At 45.5% G+C, this 9694-nt stretch overlaps 1 non-coding gene across 1 annotated transcript; it reads left to right on the forward strand.

Annotated features, from left to right (window-relative positions):
- The first annotated feature begins 7292 nt into the window (after positions 1–7292).
- TRNAG-ACC lies at positions 7293–7365 on the forward strand. The gene has a single exon. It is a non-coding gene; the product is annotated as a tRNA-Gly (tRNA).
- The last annotated feature ends 2329 nt before the right edge of the window (positions 7366–9694 follow it).

A 9694-nucleotide genomic window follows, 5' to 3' on the forward strand; every position in this document is an offset into this window, starting at 1 on the left:
ACCATTAACTGTTGCTCCCTCATCTTTCTTTAGCCGTTTTACAATGTACCGTCGAGTTATTTCCAGGGCATAAAGACCTCTTTGGAATGTAATCGAAAACAAAAGATGGGTTCAAGATCTGATCACACACTTAAGGACAATCTTCCTACAGTTTTCAGTTCGCCAAATAAAGAGTTGGCAGGCTGGAGGCTGGAAGAGCGGTTTCCTAATTTTGAGTCTTTGGCAAGCTGGAATTCCACCTGCTAAAATGCAACAGTGTGGAGATTGTTATCCAGCGGGGACATTTGTGACTTTCTGTTTGGTGCTCAATAAAGCAGATTGTATTACGGTGCTGGAAAAATTTAACTTGCTGCTCATTTGAGTATTAATCTATCAAAATATTTCCTGGACTTATTTTACCCACTAACAAGAGAGCTATTATACATCTACCATCAGAAAGTTCTTAGTTCGTTCTGATATTTTTAATTCCTTAATTGAGTGGTTTTACTTCCTAGCTTAATGTAGACATTATTTTCTGATTATTAGCGAACTAAGAGGAGGTTAATTTGTAAGTTGAATTGGATTTTTGTTACAATCTGAAAAGCCTTTTTGTAACCCAAGGATATTTTTCCCCTGGACTCCGATACTCCCTACCGCACTCCCCCTGCTCCCTTCTGCCCTGAAATGAGACCCCACTATGTCCTTAGTTTCCACTTCTCTTCAGCAAAGTGGCTCCTCTGTCAGATAGTATATACTCACTTTTTAGGGCCAAGTGGTGCCCAAACATTTTAGGGGAGATGCTGATGTTAATATGATAGCAAAGGGGGAAAAAGGATAAGAACATAAGGTTTTCTGGCGTAGATACCAGGATAAAAGTCGGGTTGTTTTACAACACAAATTTCAACTCTAGCTCAAAAGCACTTGTATATTACTTTTTTCTGAAGAATCATTTGAGATGATAAAATATATAGTTAAGTTTTTTTTTCTAACTTAGCATAAAAATTCAGAGAAAAGCTTACAAAAAATATTTTGTTTCCTGAATCATGTCTGGGGTTGTATTTTTTGTTGTTGTTTTTGCACATAGGGTTTGTGTATATGCATGAACAATTAAAAACAAAATTTTAATTGAAGAAATTGCCACAGTGAATAAGACTTTGCACAAGCAAAACAGAGGGTTATTTACTAGTTATCAGGTAAATTTGAAGCATTAAAAAATGACACAATGGTTGATCTCAGTAACAAATTCCAATTCCTTCAATAATAATTTTAAAAATATGAAGCGAAGACTATACTTCCTCTAGGTGGATCTAATTTAAAGTGTCTAGGCACTGGGCATGACCACATCAGCAGCCTGAACCTACCTTGGCAAGGTAAAAAAAAAAAACCTATATTTAATTATGACCTTTTCCTAAGCCCCTTCTTTGCAACTGACCAAGTGGACTGTTTGCTTCGCTGAGCTGTCAGCGTGGAGAGGTGAAAAGAGCAAGAGTTTTCAGATCAAAAGACCCCACTTCTGAATCTTATTATGGCTGTGGGACTTTGCAGAAGTTCACACAGTTGTTTCTTCTCCAAACGGGATTGAGAATATCACCTCCCTTACAGGGCAGTTGTGAGGAACAGAATTAAATGTGTGAAAATACCTAATAGTGTCTGTTGTATATCATCAGTGCTCAGTACCTTTTATGTTCCCACAATATGAAGCATTACTTACTACTGATGAAGCATTTAGCTGTTTTTTGCAACATGGCATCAGTCTTAAAGCATTGTGGGGTTATCCCATTAATCGTCGATGTATTGGCTGGATACCAGCTATCCATATCATTGTCTATTTGTGTCATCTGATTATCCTCAAACGAGGAGAGACACAGTATACCTCTTTGAAAACTTGGTGGAGAGGTGCCTGGCTGCCCTGAGCATTTTCTTTCTGGAGATCTTTTTTATTTTTAATTAAAATTTTTTTCCAATTGAATTATAGTTGATTTGTAATGTTGTGTTAGTTTCTGGTGTACAGCAAAGTGATTCAGTTATACATATACATACATATATTTTTTTTCAGATTCTTTTCCATTATATGTTGTTATAAGAAATTGAATATAGTTCCCTGTGCTGTACAGTGGGTTATTATTGTTTACCTATTTTATATGTAGTAATATGTATTTGTTAATCCAAAATTCCTAATTTATCCCTCCCTGCCCTTTCCCCTTGGGTTAACCATAGCTTGTTTTCTATACCTTTGTTTTTTTGGTTTGTAAATAAGATTTGTATTATTATTATTTTTTAGAATCCACGTATATGTGATCTCATGTGATGTTCATCTTTCTGTGTCTGACTTACTTCATTTAATATGATAATCTCTAGGTCTATCCATGTTACTGAAAATGGCATTATTTCATCCTTCTTTATAGCTGAGTAGTATTCCATTGTATATATGTACCACGTCTTTATCTGGTCATCTGTTGATGGACATTTAGGTTGTTTCCATGTCTTGGCTATTGTGTATAGTGCTGCTATGAACATTGGGGTGCATGTATCTTTTTAAAATCTTTTTTGGGGGTGGGTAATTAGTTTTGTTTGTTTGTTTGTTTGTTGACAGAGGCACTGGGGGTTGAACCCAGGACCTTGTGCGTGCTAAGCATGCACTCTAGCAGTGAGCTACACCCTCCCCACCCCATGCATCTTTTCAAATTGGAGTTTTCTCTGGATCTATGCCCAGGAGTGGGATTGCTGGATCATATGGTAACTCTATTTTTAGCTTTTTAAGAAATCTCTGGATATCTTTTCTTTTTTTTAATTTTAAAAATTTATTTTTTTTTAAATTGAAGTATAGTCAGTTTACAATGTTGTCTCAGTTTCTTGTGTCCAGCAACTTTTCTTTCTTCCTTTTTTTTTTTTTTTTAAAATAGATGGAGGCACTGGGGATGGAACCCAGGACCTTGTGCATGTGAAGCACATGCTCTACACCTGAGCTACAGCCGCCGCTTCTGCAGATCTTAGTTTGTGTTTCATTCCTTGCCTGGCAGTGGCTGTTTGCTCGGATGTTTTACTTTGTCCCCTCTGGGGCCTCACGGAGCCCTCCCCCACCCACACTCCTCAGCACAACCAGAAGCTCGTTTCTTTTCTAAAATGACAGTTCCTCCCAGAGACCTGGGGCATGGGAAGTGCTGAGTGGGAAAGCGGCTCTTCCCTTTGTGGGGCTGGCCTGCGGGGCCCACCACGCCCCTCGGAGCAGCTCAGGGGGCCCAGTGCAGTCTCCACAGCCTCCTCTGACATCCCCTGTGTCCTCTGACCCAGGAAAGCCTCCCCTTTTATTCAAAAATCACTCCTGTGGGACGTCCTAGCTCTGAAGAGGAAAGAACCGTCAGGGCCAGGCTCTGTTCTCACGCGAAGATGACCCAACACCGAGTACGACCACACCGCCCCGAACGCGCCCCATCTCATCTGGCCTCGGAAGATGGTCCGGCGTCCTGAATGGCTGGCTCCTCCTGGTCTGGGCGTCTGAGGGGAGGCTGAGGCCTCGCAGACCACGGCTCCTAGCGCTGTGTCACCCTCTGTCCCCGGTGGACATTACTTTAAGGGATGAAAGTCTGTGGCCGTGAGATCTTTGGGCCTTTTCCCTCTTTGCAAACAACCCCACTTACACGACTGTCGAGAGGGAGGTGCCTGGAGTCAGCCAAGCCTTGCCCTGTTTTGTGACGTTGAGTGCCACCATCCTTAGGGCCTGACTCACCCGTGAGCCTCAGGTGCGCCCAGAGGCTGCGTCTATCGCGCTTGGCACACGGTAGGTGCTCGAACACATTGGCTTTACTTCAGATAGTAACGCGATTAAGTTCTAAGTGGGATGAGAAGAGCTTCAGTGTCACGCGCCTTCTGGCGAGAGGAGCTGGTGCTGGTGGGGACGCGGGCTGGGCGCCTCCGCCGGGTTCTGGCGGCCTCGGGCTGGCGGGGTCCCGGCCTGGCCGCGCGGCTCTGAGCCGCTGCCGGTTTGCTCCACTGCGGGGAGCCTGGCCGGGGGCAGGGCCGTGATGGCAGCGCTTTCTCTGCTGGTTTCTCAAGGAGCCATAACTCTTCCAGATTCACGGCGCACATGTGGCCTCCGAGCAGGTCTGGCAGCTCCCATCCGTGGTGCAGGCTGGGAAAGGAAGGGTCTGGAAAACTCATAAACGCAACCTGAGTGGCAAAGGAAAATCAATCTTCTCCTGCTTTGGACCAGGTTGATGAGAATCACTCTTCCTGATTCTCCATAAATTGGAACAAGGCTTAGGACACTAATCCTACTGTAATACCACTTGAAGACGAACACTGACTTTGGTGACATTTAAATCGCAGTTCAGGTCTGCTATTAAACCAGGGCCTCCGACTGTTTAACCTCTGCCCTTGTGTCCTATTACCCGGGCCCGGTGCGCGCGAATGCGCGAATGCACGAATGCACTCAGCTTCCCGGCGACACGGGGGACCTCCCTGGGCCGGCCACGCTGCTCCACGTGAACGCACTGCCCCAGGTACCAGGTTTATTTTCAGACTTTTCACTGTGGTACACTCCAAGGCTCTCTCTTTGGCCATTTTGATAGAGTGAAAGTGAAGTAGAAGTGGAGGCAATTACCTGGACATCTTCCTGTGGCTGGAAGAAAGTGTATTTTTGGAACTCAGATTATCTAGGGAAACCCAAAGGCATTCATTCATTCAATGCTATTTTGCAAGTGCTGTTTATGTACCACGAACGGCGTTAGATCCAATACGAAGGAGACACAGGCAGCGTAGCTGTGTGATTTTATGGCCCTGCTCAGGCAGTTCTACACCTCAGCTTAGATGCATCTCACCTGAGTCTTTGCTTAATTGCACTGACAAACCCTTGACTGGTTTCCAAAGAGCAGATTCTTACTTGGTTCAAGTTGTGTTAACTATTGAATTAGACATTGGGGGATGTGAATCTTTTCCACTCAGATACGGTATTTTTAAAAAAAGACAGTGTTGGTCTTAAAAGACAGGAATCACCTTCTCTTCGTTCTTGGATATTTTCCTCCACAGGAGAAAACACTTTGTGCTGTCTTCTTTCTCATCACACCCCCATCCCCTGAGCAGTGACACACCTGCTCCATGTTCTTGGGAAATGGATCTGGGTCACTTTACCACCAGGGTCACTTCGAAGCCTGAGATTCTAATGTGGCTTTATGGGAAGTTCGTCCCAGCCTGGTCAGCACCCGAGAGACTCTGCCTTGATGACTGCTGCCGCCAGTTTCTAGATGTGCGGAATTCAGCAAGATGCTTAAAGGCACGAGCCTCAGTTTCCTCATCCGTACAATGGGTTAACTGCACTTCCCTGGCTGACGTGTCAGGAGGATCAAAGGAAGTAATTCTGGGGAGACAGCCCACTTCAGCCCCTGTTCTGGCCCCGAGGCTCTGGCAAGCCCCCCAACCTGACTTTGTCCCTGCTCTATCTCTGCCACTGCTCACAGCACCAGCCTTTCCCTTCCAGGCTGGTGGTTCTGAACTGGGAGTGATTTTGTCCCCAAGGAGATATTTGACAAGGTCAGGAGACAGTTTCGGTTGTTACAATTTGAGGGGGGAAATGCTACTTGCATCTAGTAAGTAGGGGCCAGACATGCTGCTAAACATCCCAACACACAGGAAATCCTCCTCCTGCCCCCGCAACAAAAACTCATCCCGCACAAAGTGGCCGTGGTCCTGGGGTTGAGAAACCTGGCTCTATGTCCCTGGGATCCTGACATTCTCTCCCCAAACAGCCCATTTGCATGGTCTGTGTGTCTCATGCCCAGGCACAGCGGGTGGCTACTTGAGAGGGACGTGGGGTGGGGTGTCCCCAGGCTTCTGTGAGGCCCCTCCCAGGTGCCTGGGGTGGGAGAGGACACAGTGGCTTCAGGCCAGCTCCCTCATGTCCCCGTGTCCCAATACGGATCTCACAGGAGTCTAAGAATTCTACACTGGAATCTGGTCTTCCAAGTCGTTGTGAAGGGACATTTGTCAAGGTCAAGGTCTAAAACATATTCAACAGTCTGTAAGCTTGATTAATTACTAAATATTTAGACACATGACATGTGGACCTCTGCCTTCTTGCTCTGGGCTGCGCCAAAGTTGAGGTCGGGTGTGGGGGCAGAGGTAGGGGACCCTGGGCCCTGCCCCCTGCACAGCCAGGCTTCGTGGGGCCACCTTCCAGCTTGGCTGTGAGGACGCCCCTGGCCTTGAGGCAGACGGTGGGTGACTGGCTTGGTTGCCACAGGCTCAACCCCAGGGTCTCGGGTGCTAGTTGCTTCCAGAGTGTGACCTTTTTCACAGTTGACATATTTATAGTCACCATCCTCACTGCGACCTCCTGAGAACGTCCCTTCAGCTCAGGCCTGGGCCTCGGGCAGCCGTGTTTTTAGTGCCATCTGACCCAGGCTAGGGCCTTTAGGCTCTCTTCCAGGGACTCCATTCCTAGGGGAGCTGACCCCAGGGCTGTCCCCTCAGGAGCTGCCGTGGGATAGTTGTCTCTCACCACGAGGAAAGGAGGTAGGGAGAGACAGGCAGGGAGACAGGGAGACCCTGGCCTGCCTGCTTCTGGATGGCTTTCCAGCCCTGGAACGATCTCTGGGTTCCATTAGCCGCTTCAGTTCCTTCCAAGAAATTCTTTTATTTGCGGGAGCTGGATGGAGCTGGATGCGTAACCACAGTAAGCCCCCACCTTTCAAGTCCCTCCATCCCTCAGATCCCAGAGGCCTCCTTGAATCTGGCCTGGCTTTGTTCAGCCAGGGTGCTGGCGGGCGGTGCTGGGGATGGAGACCGCGGCTGGCTGTCCCGCTTTGTGGGGACGGACTCACGGGAGCTGTCCAGCATCAGTGGGTAGGTTTGGCGGTGGACCCTACCTCCGAGTTGTGAGCAGCAGGACCCTTCGGGCCGTGTCCTTCAATGTCAGGTGCCCTCTTCTCTAGAAACTTGCTGTGTCTACCTGCTTCTAAACATCCAGGTAAAACTCCCAAATAAAGAGACGATTGCACTTGGGAAAACTTTGAATAATAGATAAGGAATGAAATGTTCACCTGGACATGTACAGTTTATGTGACGTAATCTTAAAAAAAATTTTTAACATTTTTTATTGAGTTATAGTCATTTTACAATGTTGTGTCAAATTCCAGTGTAGAGCACAATTCTTCAGTTATACATGAACATGCATATATTCATTGTGACATTTCTTTTTGCTGTGAGCCACCACAAGATCTTGTATATATTTCCCTGTGTTGTACTTATTTGATGTAACCTTGAATTCATATCATTGCAGAAAAACAGGAAGGAGGGCATACAAATGAGTTTGGCTGCGGGGAGGACGTAGCTCAGTGGTAGAGCGCATGCTTACCCTGCATGGGGTCCTGGGTTCAATCCCCAGTGCCTCCATTAAAAAAAATTAAAAAAAATCTAATTACCTCCCCCCTCAAAATAAACAAACAAACAAAAAATAAGCAGGTGGGTCTTATGAGGCTAGAACAGGGACCTAGCTCAAAGGACACAGGTGGGGCTGTGAATCAGGCTGTGTGGGTTCGTGAGTGAGTGTGGGCACCTGCTACTTTCCAAGACCTTTATGTCTGTCTCCTCAGTGAATCCTCACTGTAACCACTCGCAGTAAGGCTTATTATTTCCATTTTTACAGTTAAGAAAACTGGAGCCCCTTGTTAGTGGTGAAGGTGGAGTTTGAATTCAGGTATGAGGGTAGGAGTAAGGAACTCAAGTTGGGAGCTGTAGAAATCGGTGGTCTTAGAGAAGAGGAATGTTGGGCACGTCTGTTTTTCTAATCTTTGTGTCGTGCAAAAAGTTAGGTTCTAAGAAATCAGTTAGAAACTGTTATGTTGCTTAACAGCTGTGGCCCTCAGGCTCACCCGGGACACTTCTTTTTATTTCTCTCTGTCTATTTACCTGAGGATGTAAGCCTGACTCCAAGAGATCTTGTCGATTCTTTAATACAGTCAAATTTTTGTTACGGGTGAAAAAGTCCAAATGGCTTTGAGACATCGTACAGTTAAGACAATTGACTGACCGAGTTGCTTCCTGTCTTTCCTGATATGTTTTTTAATTCCCGCCCTGTGGTCTGTCCTTCTTTTTCCTCTCATTTTTATCTGGGTTACTTAATCAATGTCTATCAGTTTATCTGAATGGGTTTGTCTGAGGTTTTCTTACGTATAGACTCAGGAGGGCTGTCTGGCTAATCTGACCATCTCTGCTTAATATTATTATTAAGACGACTAGGAAAAAAAAACAAAAGACAAACTATTTCCAAAAGTCAATTCCTTAACCTCTGACCATTCTATTTATGTTTCCAGTCTTAGCCTGGCTATAACTTTAAATTCAAGAATGGAACCTAATTATAAATGTATGTAGAAACAAGATATTTAGAATAAGTTTGTTATAGTACAGAGAATTCTATGCCAACGGTTTTATTACTTAATTTTTTTATTTCTAAAAGGTCCAGTCTAATGGACATATCCAGGATCATTTAAAGAGGGAAGTCTTACGAGGTTGTTGACAGATTTGATCTTTTCCCCCCAAAATTACTTTGCCATGTGTTTTAATCAATAACTAGCATGATTTAAAGTCTTACAAATTCTACTACTTATGGGGGAAAAGTAAAGGGCTCAGTAAAGACCCGTGTCCACAGTAGAAAAAAATGATGAATCTTTTCATCACTCAGCATCATGGGATTCTCCAAATGTATTGTGCTTTTTCCCCTCTTGGAGTTATTTATTGGCAGAGGGGAGGGTGGACAGAACTTCTTTTGAAGTTAAACATCTTGCTTGGACGAGCAGATAGGTTGCATCAAATCATAGCAATAAAAAGACAAAATGCTTTATTAAGTCTTCTTTATCACTATATCGTGCTCCAGTAGAACGATCTAATTAAAGACACAGTGGGCCCTCTTTTCATCTGAGGAGGAGTTCAGAGGCTTTCGTTATTAAAAGGTTTGCACAGAAACTCACACGTTGCTGTCTCGCTTCCAGGTTTCTCGGCGGTGCCTCCTTCCTGTTTTGCTCTGATAGTTATGAATGTCTTGGCCACCACTTCGTGGCTTGATCCTAACTCGGCCTTTTCATCTTCAAAGTACCTGCAAGGCATTTCCATGATTAATATTCATAATACCACTCTGAGGTAGGCACTGGAAGTGCTGTCTAGGGTCTTTTCTCGGACATGGAAACAAAAGAAAAGAATTTATAGTGGTGTTTATTTGAATGCTGCGGGGGAACACTGTGCTTCCCGGTTCTGAGCTTCCAAGTTGGTGCCTTTCCCCGAACCTCTCTGTCGGGTGCTGGCAATCGACGCCGCGGCACGTGAGGCCTCCTCCAGCAGCTGCCACTGGTCACCGTCACCACCACGGGACAAACGGACACAAACTAGGGAGAACGTGATTTGGGGCTGCTCCCCACTTGGAGTCACTCTGGGTCCCCTTGGCCTAACGAGCTTTCAGGAGGTCCTGAATCGTGTTTCAGTTTCATTCCTGAATAATATCCCTCTTGCACAGAAACTTCATTCAGGTTAGACTAAACTAGGGGTCAATGACTGGCAGCTGCCTAAAGATTTCAGTGGCCGGCCACCTGCTTTTGTGATGTTCTTTTTGGATTTGCAATTCTCGTGATGAGCTTCGAGCTTCTTGGATCACGCAGACCCTGCTACGCTCTGCTTCTTCACGCAGAGTTGAATCTGTGGGGCTGAAGGCATCTGAGTTTGCTGATTAAAC

The sequence above is a fragment of the Camelus ferus genome, chromosome 31, assembly GCF_009834535.1.
Source record: "Camelus ferus isolate YT-003-E chromosome 31, BCGSAC_Cfer_1.0, whole genome shotgun sequence".
NCBI lineage: Eukaryota > Metazoa > Chordata > Mammalia > Artiodactyla > Camelidae > Camelus > Camelus ferus.